Consider the following 16,261-nt stretch of genomic DNA (forward strand, 5'->3'; position numbering starts at 1 on the left):
GGAAAATACCCTGAAGACCCCTTAACATGCAGTGTATGGCGGATTAAGGGGGAATAAGTAAGGATTTTATCTAAGTGCTCTGTGAAATCCTTTTCTGCTGTACCTAGTAACTGCTGCAATATGTAACAATTTGTGCAGTGTAGCACATTGTGGTGGGCCGTGTGTGTGTGTGTGTGTGTGTGTGTGTGTGTGTGTGTGTGTGTGTGTGGAGAAACTGAATACTCCTCTAACAACTCAAATCTTTGTGCGAGGCCCAGAGAAGGTTAGGGAGGGCTGGCTCCCACTTCACTATTTTTATTTCAATTTGATTCAATAAATGTCAGGACCGTTTCTCGACACACTCTCTGTTCTGGACCGTTTGGGTTCAGTTCTGAGCGCCGAGTTCTGACTTTGGCCGGCCTTGATTGTGGTAATAAGTGGGTGTGCGGGTCTGTGTCTGAGCATGTGTGTGCATTTGTGTCTCTTGGAGTAACACATTAAGAATGTATGCATTGTGTGTGTGTTTATAAAAGCACGTATATTCCAGAGAAAACATGCCTGTTTGTTAGCATTAAACTGTATGGTCTGTGGTTGAAGCCAAGACCACCAGAGTCCCAATCAGGGACAGTACCAGGTCCGGTTGAGTCAACATCAATACCAGAGGGAGTCCAGTCCAAATCTGGACAAGTCTTTTTCAAGACCGCAACATTTATTAGACAGGATATTAGGTACTATGTGATTTTATTACTTTGTTGAATACTGTTCTGATTGGTCAATTATGGCATTCTATGGGTTATTATTTCTGAATAGCAGACTGCTGCTATGAATAACAGACCTTTGCTATGGACGCAGTTGTGATCATACACTGGAGGACCTGGATCATCAATCCTCAGAAAGAAGTCTTCTTGCTGTGATAATCCAATTAACAATGGAAGTGCCTCGCCTAGTTGCCTATATCGTTACATACTAACTGAAGTGATAAGTTAGGTAGTGATAATAGTAATATTGTTACCAGTTCTAGTGTAGCATTAGTAACAATTCTTTCCAGTGTGTCACCTGCAAAGCCCCGGCAAGAAGGACACATAGAGATGAATGAGCACAGAAACGCCAACATCAACACTCCCAAAGAAGTCTGAGAATAATCTTAAGAAGGCTACAGAGTTTATGGGCGCAGTGCCTTTCCAACCATACTATTTTGATCCTAATACAAATCATTTTTAAATCAATAAAATCATTTTCTGTTGTTATATTTTGTGTCAAATTATTACGGTAATCTATTTAGTATATGTATGTGTGTATATATATATACTGTGTATATATATATATATATATATATATATATATATATATATATATATATATATATATATATATATATATATATATAAAATAAGAGTTGTATTATACAACAAATTGGGTCACCACTGGACACAAAGGAATAGTTAAAAAAATAACAGAGAATAACAGAAGCTTACATTTTTCCTGGACACTCAGGCTCTCACATGGTCTCTCCCCCCCGGTCCTGATGAAGCCACATCAGGCCTGACACTCAGGCTCTCACATGGTCTCTCCCCCCCGGTCCTGATGAAGCCACATCAGGCCTGATTAAGTGCTTTGCTTCACCCGGCAGCTCCACGTGTGAAGGTTGTGTCAAATGTGACTGGCAGTCGCTCTGCCTGACCTCCCGGACACATTTGCCCCCCACATTGCCAGAGGGGTCACACAGGGTCACGGCTTAGCTAACCATGTGACCGGGCGAGGTCGCAGGGGAGGGGTCACAAGGTCAAGTCCACTTCCAAAGAGGTCGAGGTTTGGGGGCATGAGTGCTGTGACCGTCGTCGCAGGTGGACAGCACTAATGGTCAAACTGCTGTGCTGCTCAACAATGGGAGTGAGTCAGCGTGACAGTCCAGTGTAGTCAACCCAATCGGCAGAATAAAATGTCGCATTGTACATTTCTACCATTAACTGATATGTAGAATATCACGTTTCTGAAGCAGAAATACATTGAATATCACATTTCTAGATACATATCAACGTTATAAACATGATAGACTCTCCTATTGAAATAGCACGGTGGTCAGAAAGGGTGTTGTGGTCGGGGTGGATGGATGTTGTAAACACTTCTGTTTCACACCGGAGGGCCGTGTTCGATCTCCAGTCATGGTCACAGCGTTTCCAAAGTCCACATTTCAACCCTGAGTCACGTTGAATGTTTTTGTTATTTAAACCTAACACAAACCATAACTGTAACCTTAACCCAGTTGTTTTACTTGTGCAAACATAACCAACAAAGTTGTTTTTAATTGTGTTTAACATTGCAAAGGCAGCAAAGTTTTCAAAATAACCACTGTTTTGTTTAAAATTCACGCTGAGAAGGTAGGTTTTAGAAACGTACAAGTTTTGTTCCAAATGTACGTTGAGATTAGGCCTATCATGGACTGCAGAAATGTCAAATGCTGACATTTTATTCTGGTGATTGGGTTGCCAGTAGTGTAGTGCACTGTGCTGCGCTGATATGGAAATGTGGAGATGAACACAACAAGGCAGAAACAACAAGAACACCAATGGCGAGGAGTGTTGTCTTGTTTTGCCTCAGTCAGCCGAGCAGCGGAACGTCAACTCCTTCCTGCTTCAGGAGGGTTAGGGTCACTTCCCCCTCACTTCACAATCTGTGCTACAGTAGCTCTCCCTTTAATTATATCCTGTGCGTCCAAGCCAAACAAACAAGTACACATCTCCATCTGCCCACCAGAGTCTAGTCACTTCATTATGCGTATTGTTTTCCATTGAAACTTGCCTACAGGGAGTGGATGTGAGAAGGGCCTGTGGATGTGTGTGTGTGTGTGTGTGTGTGTGTGTGTGTGTGTGTGTGTGTGTGTGTGTGTGTGTGTGTGTGTGTGTGTGTGTGTGTGTGTGTGTGTGTGTGTGTGTGTGTGTGTCTTGAATGAAGTGTAGACATGAGAACCCCACTCCGTATTCTTCTGACATCAGAGGCAGCACTCTGCAAGTATGTCAACATGAATCCTTTCTGATCTGCTTCTCAATCTGCTATTCTGTCCCTACTCTCTCCCTCTCTCTCTCTCTCACAAACACACACAGATGTGGAGATGTATGCACACACACACACACACACACACACACACACACACACACACACACACACACACACACACACACACACACACACACACACACACATACACACACACACACACACACACACACACACACATACACACACACACACACACACACACACACACACACATACACACACACACACACACATACACACACACACACACACACACACACACACACACTCACAGATATGCAAATGCACATGACAGAATAAAATGTCGGCATTGTACATTTCTGCAATCCATACGTATCTCAAGCTAAATTTGAAACAAGACCGTGGTTCCAATGTGAAACGCAAATAAAACAACTTTAACAACTTTGGTTAGCCTATGTTTAGTCAAGTAAAACAACTGGGTTAAGGTTAGGATTGTGGTTTGGCTCTTAAATAACACAAATGTTAAATGTGACTCAGGGTTGAAATGTGGACGTTGGAAACGCTGTGACCATGACTGGGGATCGAACACGGCCCTCCGGTGTGAAAGGCAAGTGTTTGAATAACAGACTCCATGACATTGATATACATGTATGTACAAATGTGATATGTCATGTCTTTTTGGCTCAGAAACATGCTATAATCTGTGGATTGCAGAAATGTCCTATGACGTCATTTTATTCTGACGCCCAGGCTGCACATACACGCACAAAAAAAGAGTTCATACACGTTCACCTCCACACGTACGCTAACACAGTGGTTCTCAAACGTTTTCACATGAAGGACCCCTAAACTGACAAAGATTAATCCACGGACCCCCATTTGATAGGATTTTGTCCCACGGTCCCCCATATGATAATAAGATTGATGCTTTTAGATGTTTTATTACAGGAAGTGTATAAAACACATGACCAAAATAGTCATTGTGGTACTTATGAATGGAATTATAGCTAAAAATAAATTACCCCCCTTTTGGCTGGGGACCCCCTAGAACCCCGTCAAGGCCCCCCTTGGGCGTCCCCAGACCCCCATTTGAGAACCACTGCGCTAACACACACACACACACACACATGCACGCACACACACACACACACACATGCACGCACAAACCCATCCGCCCTCAGTTCCTCCTCTCACTCACTCAACCTGCCACATGGTTTGATTTCCTGATGTCTCCTATTGAAATAGTAATATCCTTCCTGTTCAATTACCCAGCCAGCGTTTGACACTGCAGACATTCAACAGCATGTGGAATGAGCTGATGAAGTTGGAGTGATTAATTTTGATAAGCTTCAAACTTCCTGCTGCGATACCCGGTAGACAGTGCAGTAATATTTAATGTACAGTATGCTGCTGTGTACCGGTGAATATCTATGTGTTGCTGAGGTCTCGAATACTGAACACTGAATTGAATAGATGGGGGGGCCAATTTATTCCTGAGTGAGTGGTGAATCAATTCAGTTCACTTGATTCTATTGAAGGCAATGACTTAAGTTGTAGATGAGTTTTAACATGAATAACCTTGCAGTGCCACCGGCTAAAGTCATATAGTGTTAAGTAGCTAGCAGACACAGCTCAGCTAACGTGAAACAGTTTGGCTGTAAGCGCCACAAAGGATAAAGCATAGTGACAAATATGAATATTAAAGATTAAAAACTGAAGATTAGCCTAATGTGAAATCAACCTTGGTTTGTTTTTAGATATATAACCTGAACAACATGAAGTATCTAAGATTAGCGAAGACAGCTAACCTATAGGCTAAGGCTAAGCTAACGTTATGGATCAACATTGTTCAGTTGCACTAGCTGTTGATTTGGACCTTTGTGGGTAATTTTACCTCATGCTCTACTCACCTTTCAATGATACTATACTGTATGTGCGGTGGCCTGCAAAAACCCTTCACATTCCCCTTCAACATTTTCATCTTTGATCATTTCCATTAATTAGAAACTCTTCCCTGCATGTTACTTTTTGAATGACTGAAATAGCTCTCTCAGATCAATTATGATCAAATATGGCCACCATCCTCCTCTCTCTCTCTTTCTCCCTCTCTCTCTCTCTCTCTCTCTCTCTCACTCTCATATTCGGGTTTTCCCACACTGGGTCTCTCTCCGGGGGTTGCATCAGAGTGTGTTACATGAGTAGACTGTTGGGCCAGATTTATGACAGAGCAGCTATCTACAGGGCAGAGTGTCTTTAAGTCAGGACTTCTTCCTAACAGCACATACATACACCACATTCACACCACCTCTCGCTAGTACTGTAAGTAAATAAATAGCCTACAGTTATCATGCTGCCAATAAAAGAGTGTAGCTAAATGGAAACATGTGAAAGAAAAAGCTTGTTATGGCTTGTGAAGGCAAATAGCCCAGTCAGATGATCCCCACTTGTGACGGTGATTTCCCACACCTGAGCTACAGTAGAGCCGTCTCCTGTCCAGCAGATATGACTTATTAATGCCCTGTCTCATGCGTTACTGCTTCACATTCATCTCGCTCCAGATGAAAGGAAAACTCTTGACTTTTGGAATCTGCGTGTTGGAGGTGATGGATACATAAGAACGGGAGGAGTTTATGAAAAATGCATTGAGGTTAAGTATAATGGGATCAGACACATCGGTTGTAACCTCCCCCACTTTGTAGACACACACTCTCTCTCACACACACACACACACACACACACACACACACACACACACACACTCGCTCTCTCTCTCTCACACACACACACACACACACACACACACACACACACACACACACGCTCTCTCACACACACACACACACACACACACACACGCTCACACTGGCATAGACTGCAAAAATATGGATTTAGCCAGCATGACGTCACCATTTGGACTCCCTGTCAATCCCACCCCCATAGTCTGCTTTATCGTCTATTTGACTCTAAATGAGGCCATACCTTTCTAAATGAACATCATGCTGTATTGAAGAAGACTTGAAACTGGCGATTGAGGCCACAAACTCATTAGGAAAGTGTTTACTGAGGTCATGAATCAAGTGACTGAGAAGTAGGGTCATTTTCCCATTGCCTTCTATACAATCTGACATACAGCCACTGTATCAACGGGTGAGGTTGGTATATACAAATCCACCCCCGTACAGTTGTTATGAATGGGGAAACTAGCTATAGAGACCAAAGCTGTTTTATTTTGTACCAGGCAAACGTGTTTATGCTGTAAAGTCAGGCAAAAACAAAACAAAAAGACCCGTTATTTTCTGTTTTTGCTCCAACTGAAATGTTTTATGGTCACTCGCCATTCAGTAGGTTATAGGTTTGCTTGGTTCCAGCCTTAAAACTCGTAACTGTTCAGCTCTATGAGGACTGACTCCCTTTGGAAGCCAGCCTCAAGTGGCCATTGGAGGAACTGCAGTTTTTGGTACTTCCGCGTTGGCTTCATTTTTCCACACACACACACACACACACACACAGAGACACACACACACACACACACACACACACACACACACACACACACACACAAACACACACACACACACACTCCTTTTCACCTCCTTCCCCCACCTCCTGGCTTCCAGCTGACGCTTGACACCCCCCCCCCCACCCACACACACACACACACACAGACACACACACACAGACACGCACACGCGCGCTAATCTCCTCGCCTCATTGACGGCGATCGCCCGGCGTGACTTGTGGAAGATAAAGCCAGTCCCTCAGGTCCTTCCTGCCCATTTCATCACTTCCTGACTGTCCGGCCATTGGCTGTTACAGGTCCACTCACAAAGGACAGGCCGTGTGACTCACAAAGGACAGGCCGTGTGACTCAGCCATGCTTTGTGGGGATTAAACTGTTAACTGGGTTGTGACAAGTTGGGAAAGCTGTGCCTTTGAAATGCAAAGTGCACATAAAAGGAAGGTCATAACCGGGATGCTTTTTTTCTCTCTCTTTCTTCTCCATGCGAACGTTGGTTTGAATTTTGTCGAGGAATCAATTCAACCTTCCGTCTCGTATGTATTCTGGAGCCAGGTTGTTCTCGGGTTCGACAGCCTGGAGGTCTGCTGTGACTTTGTAGCACCAGGCTGCCAGCGGCTTTGTTCCAAATAAAAATCTGCTGCATTTCTGAAAGCTGTGAGAAAGAATAGAGTGGCTATGATGAAGGTAGCTTGAGAATGAAATGAGTGGGCTGTTGCATTCCCATTCATCTGGCTGTTGCATTCCCATTCATCATATTCAGGGAATTTAGTCATCCAGAAAAAAGAAAGAAAGAATGAAGGAACACAGGGGAACCAAATCAAATAATCTCCTCCCCAATTCTAAAGGCTTGGACCAATTTCTCTCCTTAATTACATGTGGGGGGAAACGCTTGACAGTCTTCAAACCTGGGAGGAAATGCCTCGTCTCTTGCCACTTCCAAAGATGTCAGCCATATCCAGTGTGTGTCTGGTGAGTCTGCTCTTTACTGTGGTGTCAGCCATATCCAGTGTGTGTCTGGTGAGTCTGCTCTTTACTGTGGTGTCAGCCATATCCAGCGTGTGTCTGGTGAGTCTGCTCTTTACTGTGGTGTCAGCCATATCCAGTATGTGTCTGGTGAGTCTGCTCTTTACTGTGGTGTAAAATAGGTACAAATGGTCTGAGGGTTAGAATTTTTACAACGCCAGACGCTCCGTCCTGTGAAGCAGACTGCTGGAATGGAGAGAGGGCCCTAAAACGGGAGGTGACAGAACAGACAGGATGTGCGAGCCACGTGGCCACCAGGACGTCCTGTGTGACTCCATTTCAAAGCGACAGTGGCCAAGCTCTTTGTTGGATGGCTGCTCTCCCCGGCAGGCAGACTGAGTGCAGGCAGACTGAGTGCAGGTGCAGACTGAGTGCAGGTGCAGACTGAGTGCAGGTGTAGACTGAGTGCAGGCAGACTGAGTGCAGGTGTAGACTGAGTGCAGGTGCAGACTGAGTGCAGGTGTAGACTGAGTGCAGACAGACTGAGTGCAGGTGTCATACGAGCCAAAGCGGCCACGTTAATCTGTGAGCCATCAAAGGGCCCCTCGCCAAACAAGACCTGACTTTGAATAAAGCAATTATGAGCTGTACACATATAACATGAATAATGAATGACTGCATGCTGAATAAATGCATTTTGCAGCATGGCATGTTGACTGCAAAGGCATCTTTTTGAATGCGTTGAAAATGAGAAGTTATGTAAATGCTCCGCCCTGCGTACACACAGCACTGCCAGCATTTCAATGCCTTGCATTTCAATGACAAAACCACACTGAGCTCCACTCAGACATTTAAATCCAAAGTTGGAATTTCAAGTGGAGAATTTTCAATGCAGGTTCCTCCTCCTCCTCCAGCCCGTTGGCGTCGTCCTCTCCTTCTGAGTGACAGACGCTCTTATTGTCTGCTCTATTTAATGTGATGGATGTGTGTTTTACTGATGACCACTTCATGAGAGCGAGCGCTGTTTTCACCATAGAATGGCAGTAAAGAGATTCCAAAGCCGGTGGAGACTCAGGCTGTGTTGCCTGCGGTAAAACAACTTTCTTGGGATTAGAGTTATGGTTTGTGTCAGGGTCCGAACCAGCTCTCTTGTGATGAGAAAGTGGCAAGTGGGGAACGCTATGGGCCTGCCACTGACTCCCACCTCACTCGCAATGTTGATGTCTGACGGGACAGGGTACTGTCGCCGTCACGTGACTAGCGGTCACGTGACTCGTGACCTCGCCCGTTTCTGAAGGGAGGGGGCAACAAGGATTCCTGACCAAACATCAGTTTTTGACAGGTTACAAATGAGTACGGGTTGAGAGAAAAAACAGCTGACAAGAGAGTGACGCAGGGGAATAGAACCAAAACGTGGTGACAAAGAAACATATTGGAGGCAGATCAAATCCACTGATAACATGTCTGCAGTAATGTCTAACTTAAAGAGGAAATATGGACGGCAACCCATTTTATATTTTTATATGGCATTCATCAACCTGTTAGGAGTGTCGGCGCACTAAAACACACCACAATGATCCAAGTCCACCTTCCAAATAGCAGATCGCCAACTTCTTTTCCTTCAGTTCTCTGCATAATGAAATGCAAACCTTTACATTTATTTGCCAGCAAGTTACTTTTCACATTACCATCAGTACATTTACAATGGAAATTGTAACTGAATCATGCAATGAATTATTGTGTGTGTGTGCGTGTGTGTGTGTGTGTGTGTGTGTGTGTGTGTGTGTGTGTGTGTGTGTGTGTGTGCGTGCGTGCGTGTGTCTGTGTCTGTGTGTGTGTGTGTGCGTGTGTATATATATATTTATATTTATATGTATATATGTGTGTATATATTTATATTTACTGTCAATGATATATATATATATATATATATATACACACACACACATACACACACACACACACACACACACACACACACACACATACACACACACACACACACACACACACACACACACACACACACACACACACACACACACACACACACACACACACACACACATTTTCCAGGATGACATACTGTACTGTTGAGTTATTGGAAGGAGAAGATGAGAGAGAGAATAAAGGAGAGGGAGAAAGAGGCGAAAATGCGTGATTTCAGGGCAGAGAATGGAATTATGAAGGAATGGCTGATGTCTGCCATAAGGTTCTGGCATAGCGTCCAGTCTCCTTGTTTGTGCGGTAGCCACTGGCAACTCACACAGGGACTTTGTCAGAGATAGATGACATGGTAATCCAGTTAGCCTTAACCTCATTCTCATCAGAGTGCGCTCAGACCTGGCAATGCTTTCCAGTGGAGCAGCCGTTTTATGATGTGAAAAACTGCTCTTCAAACGTGGGTGGCTGCTCTTTCGCTGCAACATTAGTGTTGTTCAATAAAGCTGGGAATCCAGAGAGTTGGAAAGTAGTAATTTAAGAGTGGTGTTACCCTGCATTCAAGTCTGAATAATGACTCCACAATGAAAAATGACTCTTATTACTTCATACTAGGCTACTCTCTTGGAAGCTTGCTTTGTGCTAATCGAAAAGGGATGGAGGCAGGCTGTGACCTGCTGGTTCCTCATAGAATATCATCAAATATCACAGAGGAACAATGTATTTAGGGATGATGTATGCATTGCTTTGTATGCACAGCTCATGGAACTCTATGGTTCCAAATAGCATGTATGATTGTATTGTACAGATTCTTTTTTTCAATGTCTCTGCCCAGCAGGACCGGCTCTCATGCAATAATTGTATTTCATGATCAAAGTGATTCTGAATGTGTAGATCATCAGCATATGAGGCAGGCATAAATAATGCAGGTATGCCTCTCTTACATATTGCTTTGATGTGCCAAAGTCTATAAGAGGTTGGCCAATATCAATTCAATTTGGGAGGGGCGTCCTGAAGCATAGCTACTCCATGGGGAAAAATACAATACAACAGACTTCTTCTGCTTTGCCATTAATTTCGCTGAAGCAAAGCAAACAATAAACAATAGCCGGGACAGTGCAACAGTATCCTAACTCTGCACTTGTCAGCAGCAAACTATGTTATAAAACACAGTGACATCTTTATGTTGTCTGAGGCTTGTTTCTTTCTGCTGAAGATTAGGATCAGTTAGGTTCAGACGTTACGTCACTGCCGACACATCTCACACCCTGCATATAGCCTGTACCCAGCAGAACATCAACAAGCACGCAGCTCGCCTCATCTCCTACAGCCTGTCAAACTGACAACACCTCCCACAATTCAAAGGCGTCTTGGGTGCGGGCGGCAACCTGTCCTCTAGCCAATCAGAAACACAGCTCTGCAGCGCCTCTTCCCATCCCCCGGCTCATCCATTATCTACCTATCTGAATGGACCCTCATCCATCAAGGACCCCCGCAATTAAGGCTGAGAATTCAATTGAGCGTCCACCCCCTTACTCAAAACGGCCCTTTTTCATTGCCAATGAGGCAGCCAGCAAAATGTGTCCGATTGTGACAAGCAGGTAATTGTAACTAATTTGACGACACCCGTGGGCAGAGACGAGGTAGAGCGGACACCTCTCCAGGGGAATAGTGATTTGATCCAACAGGTGCTTGTGTAAACGAGCTGATCTTTAAAAGCACAAATGACGTTTGGTTGGAATATAGATGAGAGTTTGGGGTGGTTGATTAGCGCTGAAAGGCAGAGCGGGCACACTTGTTGTGGGCTCTTGTGGGTGTAGTAGCTCTTTTGTTAGGAGGGAGGACTGCATCCTGAATGAAGAGCAGGAAAGACGGGGACAACAAAGGCCATCAAATGTTATAACCTATAAGAAATAGGAGAAATCAGCCCATCCTTACACTTTTTCCAGTTAATTAAAAGTTAATTAAAGGATGCTTTGCGGGAACCAAGCACAAGACCAGAGCGTTATTTAAATCAGTGGTTCTCAAACTTTTTCACATTGAGGATGCCTAAAACTGACCTCCATTTGATCAGATTTTGTCCCAGGATCCCCCATCTGACAAGATTGTTGATTTGGTTTTATTACAGAAGGTGTATGAAACCCATGAGCAAAATAGTCATACATTATGTCATTGTGTTACTTATGGATGGTGAAAATGCATGATTCCCTTTTTGCGTGGGATCCTCTGGACCCCCCCCCCCCCCTTCAGCACCCTTGGGGGGGTCCCCGGACCCCACTTTGAGAACCATCTCTTTAAATAACATAACAGAGACCGAGGCGAAGATAGGCTACATCAACACACCTACAAATAGTTTGACTTTACCTACAAAGCCCTCTCTTCCCCCATTACACAATTACAGCCAGGCCTGTGCACAAGGCACAAATTCAATCAAGCGAAGGAGCGCAGGGTGGAGGAGGCGACTATTCTGCAGCTACAAAAATTCAATTTGTTTTTCTCATTCCGGGGATGGGAGCGCGAGCTGCCACTCCCGTCCCCTCGCCCCTCCCACTGAGCGCCTTTCAATTTGCCAGATTAGCGCCCCTATAGCACCTCTGGCATGTTCCAGAGACAAGCAGCGGCACCGCAGCACCCGCACCCACCCCCCGACCCCCCAGCTCTCCTCCCTCGCTCCAACCACTCCCTGTCTCCCCAATCTTATTAAGCTAATTAACTCTTTCTCCCTCCACCAATTCCCCTCCATCTCATTTGGCTGCTTCTGCCATCCACGACCCCTCCTTTAATCAGGTTTACGGTAAACCAAACGCACCCCTACCACCCGGAACCCGTTCTATCGGGCGGCGTGTGCACCAGAGATGAGCTCCCCATTATGAGTGTGTTCAAACTGTCTCTCCAGAACAGGCGGAGAAAAAAGAAAAAGGCCTCTATGAGACCAAAAAATATTCTGTTTCCATGGCAATATGGTCTTAGTCGAGCTTCAAGTAGCATACCATATGAGGCTTTTAGATTTGACTTTGTCTCAAGCAACAGACCCAGGCAGCGAAACACACACTAACTGGCCTGACACATTCACATATTGTGATTTTGCTATAAATCTGCATTTGTATGAATGAATTCAAGTGTTATTTCAAAAGCAAACATTGAACATTTGAAAAAAGTGATGGCTACTCTTTCAAAGTGATTGGTGGCACAAAAATGAAACAAAGTGGTACTATGTAAATGAGTTGTGTCCCAGATGTACGTAACTTAAGTCCATGGTTTGCAAAATGATAAATGTCAAATTACTTTTACAGTAGCCTACAGACTCTGTGTGAGATAGGCTATTGAATGATGGATCAGGTAGGGATATTTTTTTCTCCATAATGGACATTTAATGTTTTGGAAATGAATCAATTAATCATCATTCAGTAGCAGGGTATTATAAATAGGACATCATTCATGTGGCGAGATCGGTATGCATGGTAAAGAAAACACACATTATCATCTTTGGTTTGGCAATGGTGGAGAGGGCTTTGTGTGATTCTTTTTTTTACACACCATCCATCATACCTCAACAAAATGTTTTTCTATTGGAAACGTTGAATCTGAATGAGTGAAAAACAGGCCCCACTTTAAGCCTAACTCCACATGTCTATGGATCACAGCACATAGCACAGATGGCTAGGTGAAGTATCAAATAAACATATCATCTTCTCACCCATACCGTTTACACCAACACATAAACACACAGATGAACAGAAGCCACGCCCCCCTCCCCCGCTGCACGCGTCTTTGCAGGACAGGATGTGATGTGGCCTTTCCCTCTCAGTGTGCTGAGAGACATCTCATAACAGCCTCAGCCAACGGATTCCAGGTTGCCACCTTTTACAATAACAACAATGGAGGCAGGATTATCTCGTGGGCCACGGTTTACACTACACTGTTCATCAACGTCCTGTTCTGTCTTCTCTATAGGTAGCAGGACATAGACTACTATATATTCTGCTTACAGCGTGGGGGTAACTTAAGATCGGAGAAACAGGCCTACATTTAGCCTACATTCTAGGAATTTAGCAGGCGCCTTTGCCCAAGTGACATGGTCAGACCCAACATCTTACGTCATCAATTCCAGCGACAGAGGGTTTGATTTGAATGACAGCATGCAAGCCTCTGATTGGCTGTCACGGAGGTCCGGCTGTCTTGCGTGCATCATTCAAAATGTACTCGAATGTACCGCCCCATGCGTTGCGTCACGCAAATAAGGAGGTCCATGGTTGGTCAAGTCACATGTCTGTCACGCATTTTTATGTTGGTCTTAGGGGGCGGTCCTTAACCACTTTTCAAAAGTTGTGTCGCAGATGTAGATATCTACGGCTGGGTACTGCGAGACTAAAGTGACTGTGACTGGGTGGTTACCAATGTTGCACCCAAATGTGTGACCGCATTGCTTCTTATGGGGAAAGAATCAATTATTACACCATTTCTGAGAGCAGCTGTCAGAATACGTGACCACACTGTACTGTATGTAGCACCCTCTGCGCTCACACATTTTGCTGCTCACACATTTCGGTTACATGGCGACGCATCAGATTCTGTGACCTGCCCTGATATTCTTACCCTAATCCCAACCATCTCACTCCTCATGCATAACCTAACCGACGTAAAAAAAAAAATGCTGCAGGTCACAGATTCTGATGGGTCCCCAAATGCGGTGTAACACCGGTTTGAATCCACAGTCCAACTTTGAAAATGTGTCCACACTCTACCTAGCTCTTAGCCACAGGCATAGTGTTTCCAGCTTCAGATAATTGTTAGAGACCCCTACTTCTCCTCAATGCCATCTCCATCTTTTCGTTTGCAAAGTTGTCATGAGCCGAAACCTTGAAATAAAAAAATAGACTCAAATATGAGTAGCATAAATGCCAGCGTAGCACTGTGCTTCACCCGCTAGGTTTTCAAACTACAGGAATTCCAGTGTTAAATTTAAGCTTCATTTCTGGGAAATAACAACAGAGGATTTTGTGTGTTGTGTGGATGGTAGCATTACATTAAAAAAGCGAAAAGATGTCTCTTGTGTGAACAATTATCTGCTACGTTTACAAGAAATTAATTTAATTAATTTAATGTTTCATGTGTAAAAGTCGCTATATACTGTATAGTAACCGTCATGGTGTCCCTATGCAAGGTTGACACAATTATAAAGAAATCTATGTGGAAATGTTCATCAAAGCCAGGTGTTCATGGAAAATTGGACTCTTGGTTGGTACATTTCAGTCAATTTGACATGCACAGACGCCCCTGCAAAGATCAAGGCAAAACTAACTACACCTTCATGAAAAGAGTGGACAACTGTTAGCTGTGAACAACCGTATTGGGCAAATGACAGCATAAAGCTGGATTGGAAAGTCTGTGTTAAGAGCGTACCCCTTTTCACAAGTGACTGATAAACAAGCTGTCCAAGTGTTTTCCAGCACATTACTCACACGTCTGTCATCTGAAAGCCTACCTTTAAAAGCCACAGAGTTGACCTCATTTCAAGGGGGCCACACTCTTGACCATTTTGTCTGTTTTCAACACCCACCGTGCCAAGAACCCCCCATCCCCCCCCCCCCCCCCCCCCCCCCCCTCCAGCTAAACCAACGGAAAACACCTTCACAAACACAGCCACACCCCAGCCACACATCCCTGACTAACCATCCACCCACCCATTTGCTAGTCCAGTTCCTGTTTTTTCTTTTTACAGCCCACTGGAGAGAACCCCCCGTGAAGGAATAAACTGAGACAGAGAAGAGAGAGAGAGGGCAGCGAGGAAGAAACGGAAGGAAGGATGAGCCCCTGTTAATGGGTGCCGTGGCGGGGAGGCAGCTGACAGAAGCCACATTGTCAATAGGGTGTGAAATTCCTGCTTGGATGGGACCTCCGTCTGGTGAGAAGCTGCAGGGACGGAGAGGGGGAGGCTGGGGCGCGTCAGCCTGTCTGCCCACACTGCTCCCACGGGCCTCCCCACCACGCCACGGGAGGGAAGAGGGTTTATCTGTGGGCGCCGGTGCCCAACCCATCTCTGCACCCCACCTCTGTTGGCAACCTGGAAGGCTGCCATGAAGGCCAACAGAGCGAAGCGGCAGTTACTCTCCGTGTCCACTAGTCCATGGGGGTCCACTGGGGTCTATGATGTAGATTTCCGCATCAGGTGTACACGAACGCTCTGTGTGGACTGCCACGTACCTCCAATTATTTGTGATGGAAAATCAAAACAGCTGGATTTCAAGAGGCGTTTTTGCACCGCGATGAAGTTAGTTTTAGGTTGGATATTCAAGAGACATTCACTGTGAATGTATGTCGCATATCGATTCCAACCTAAAACTAACTTCACTGCAGTCATTTTTGCTGCTATATTCTTCATTATATGACTTCTCTAATCCCACAGTGGTTTACCTGCTTTTCAGACCTGCACTTAGTTTGCTTCTCTCTCTCCCTCGCTCTTTCCCTCTCCACGCGTCCAAGTCCAAGTGGACTCCAGAAACAAGTATAAACAGAACTACCACTCATCCGTGATGTCCACAGCTGTCTGTGTGCGCGTCCTCTCGGGACTATCACCAAGGCCTTGTAGGCTAACAGGCCCTGGGACTGTGGGACATAGCCCAGAGTGACCCTAGTGGCAACAGAAATAGCTTTAGTGAAGATGCATCGCTCCGTAACATCGCTAGTAGGGACAGGAAGGTAATGAAAGGCAAAAACGCGCTGTTAAACACCCCCGAGAGAACGTGGAATTTTAATGCATTCATTGGCTCGCCATATCAGTTATTTCCAAGTTGATGTAATGTGTGGAAACACATCCTTCATGAAAAGCGACAGGAGGAG

This window comes from Poromitra crassiceps (genome assembly GCF_964638095.1).
Source record: "Poromitra crassiceps genome assembly, chromosome: 12".
Lineage (NCBI taxonomy): Eukaryota > Metazoa > Chordata > Actinopteri > Beryciformes > Melamphaidae > Poromitra > Poromitra crassiceps.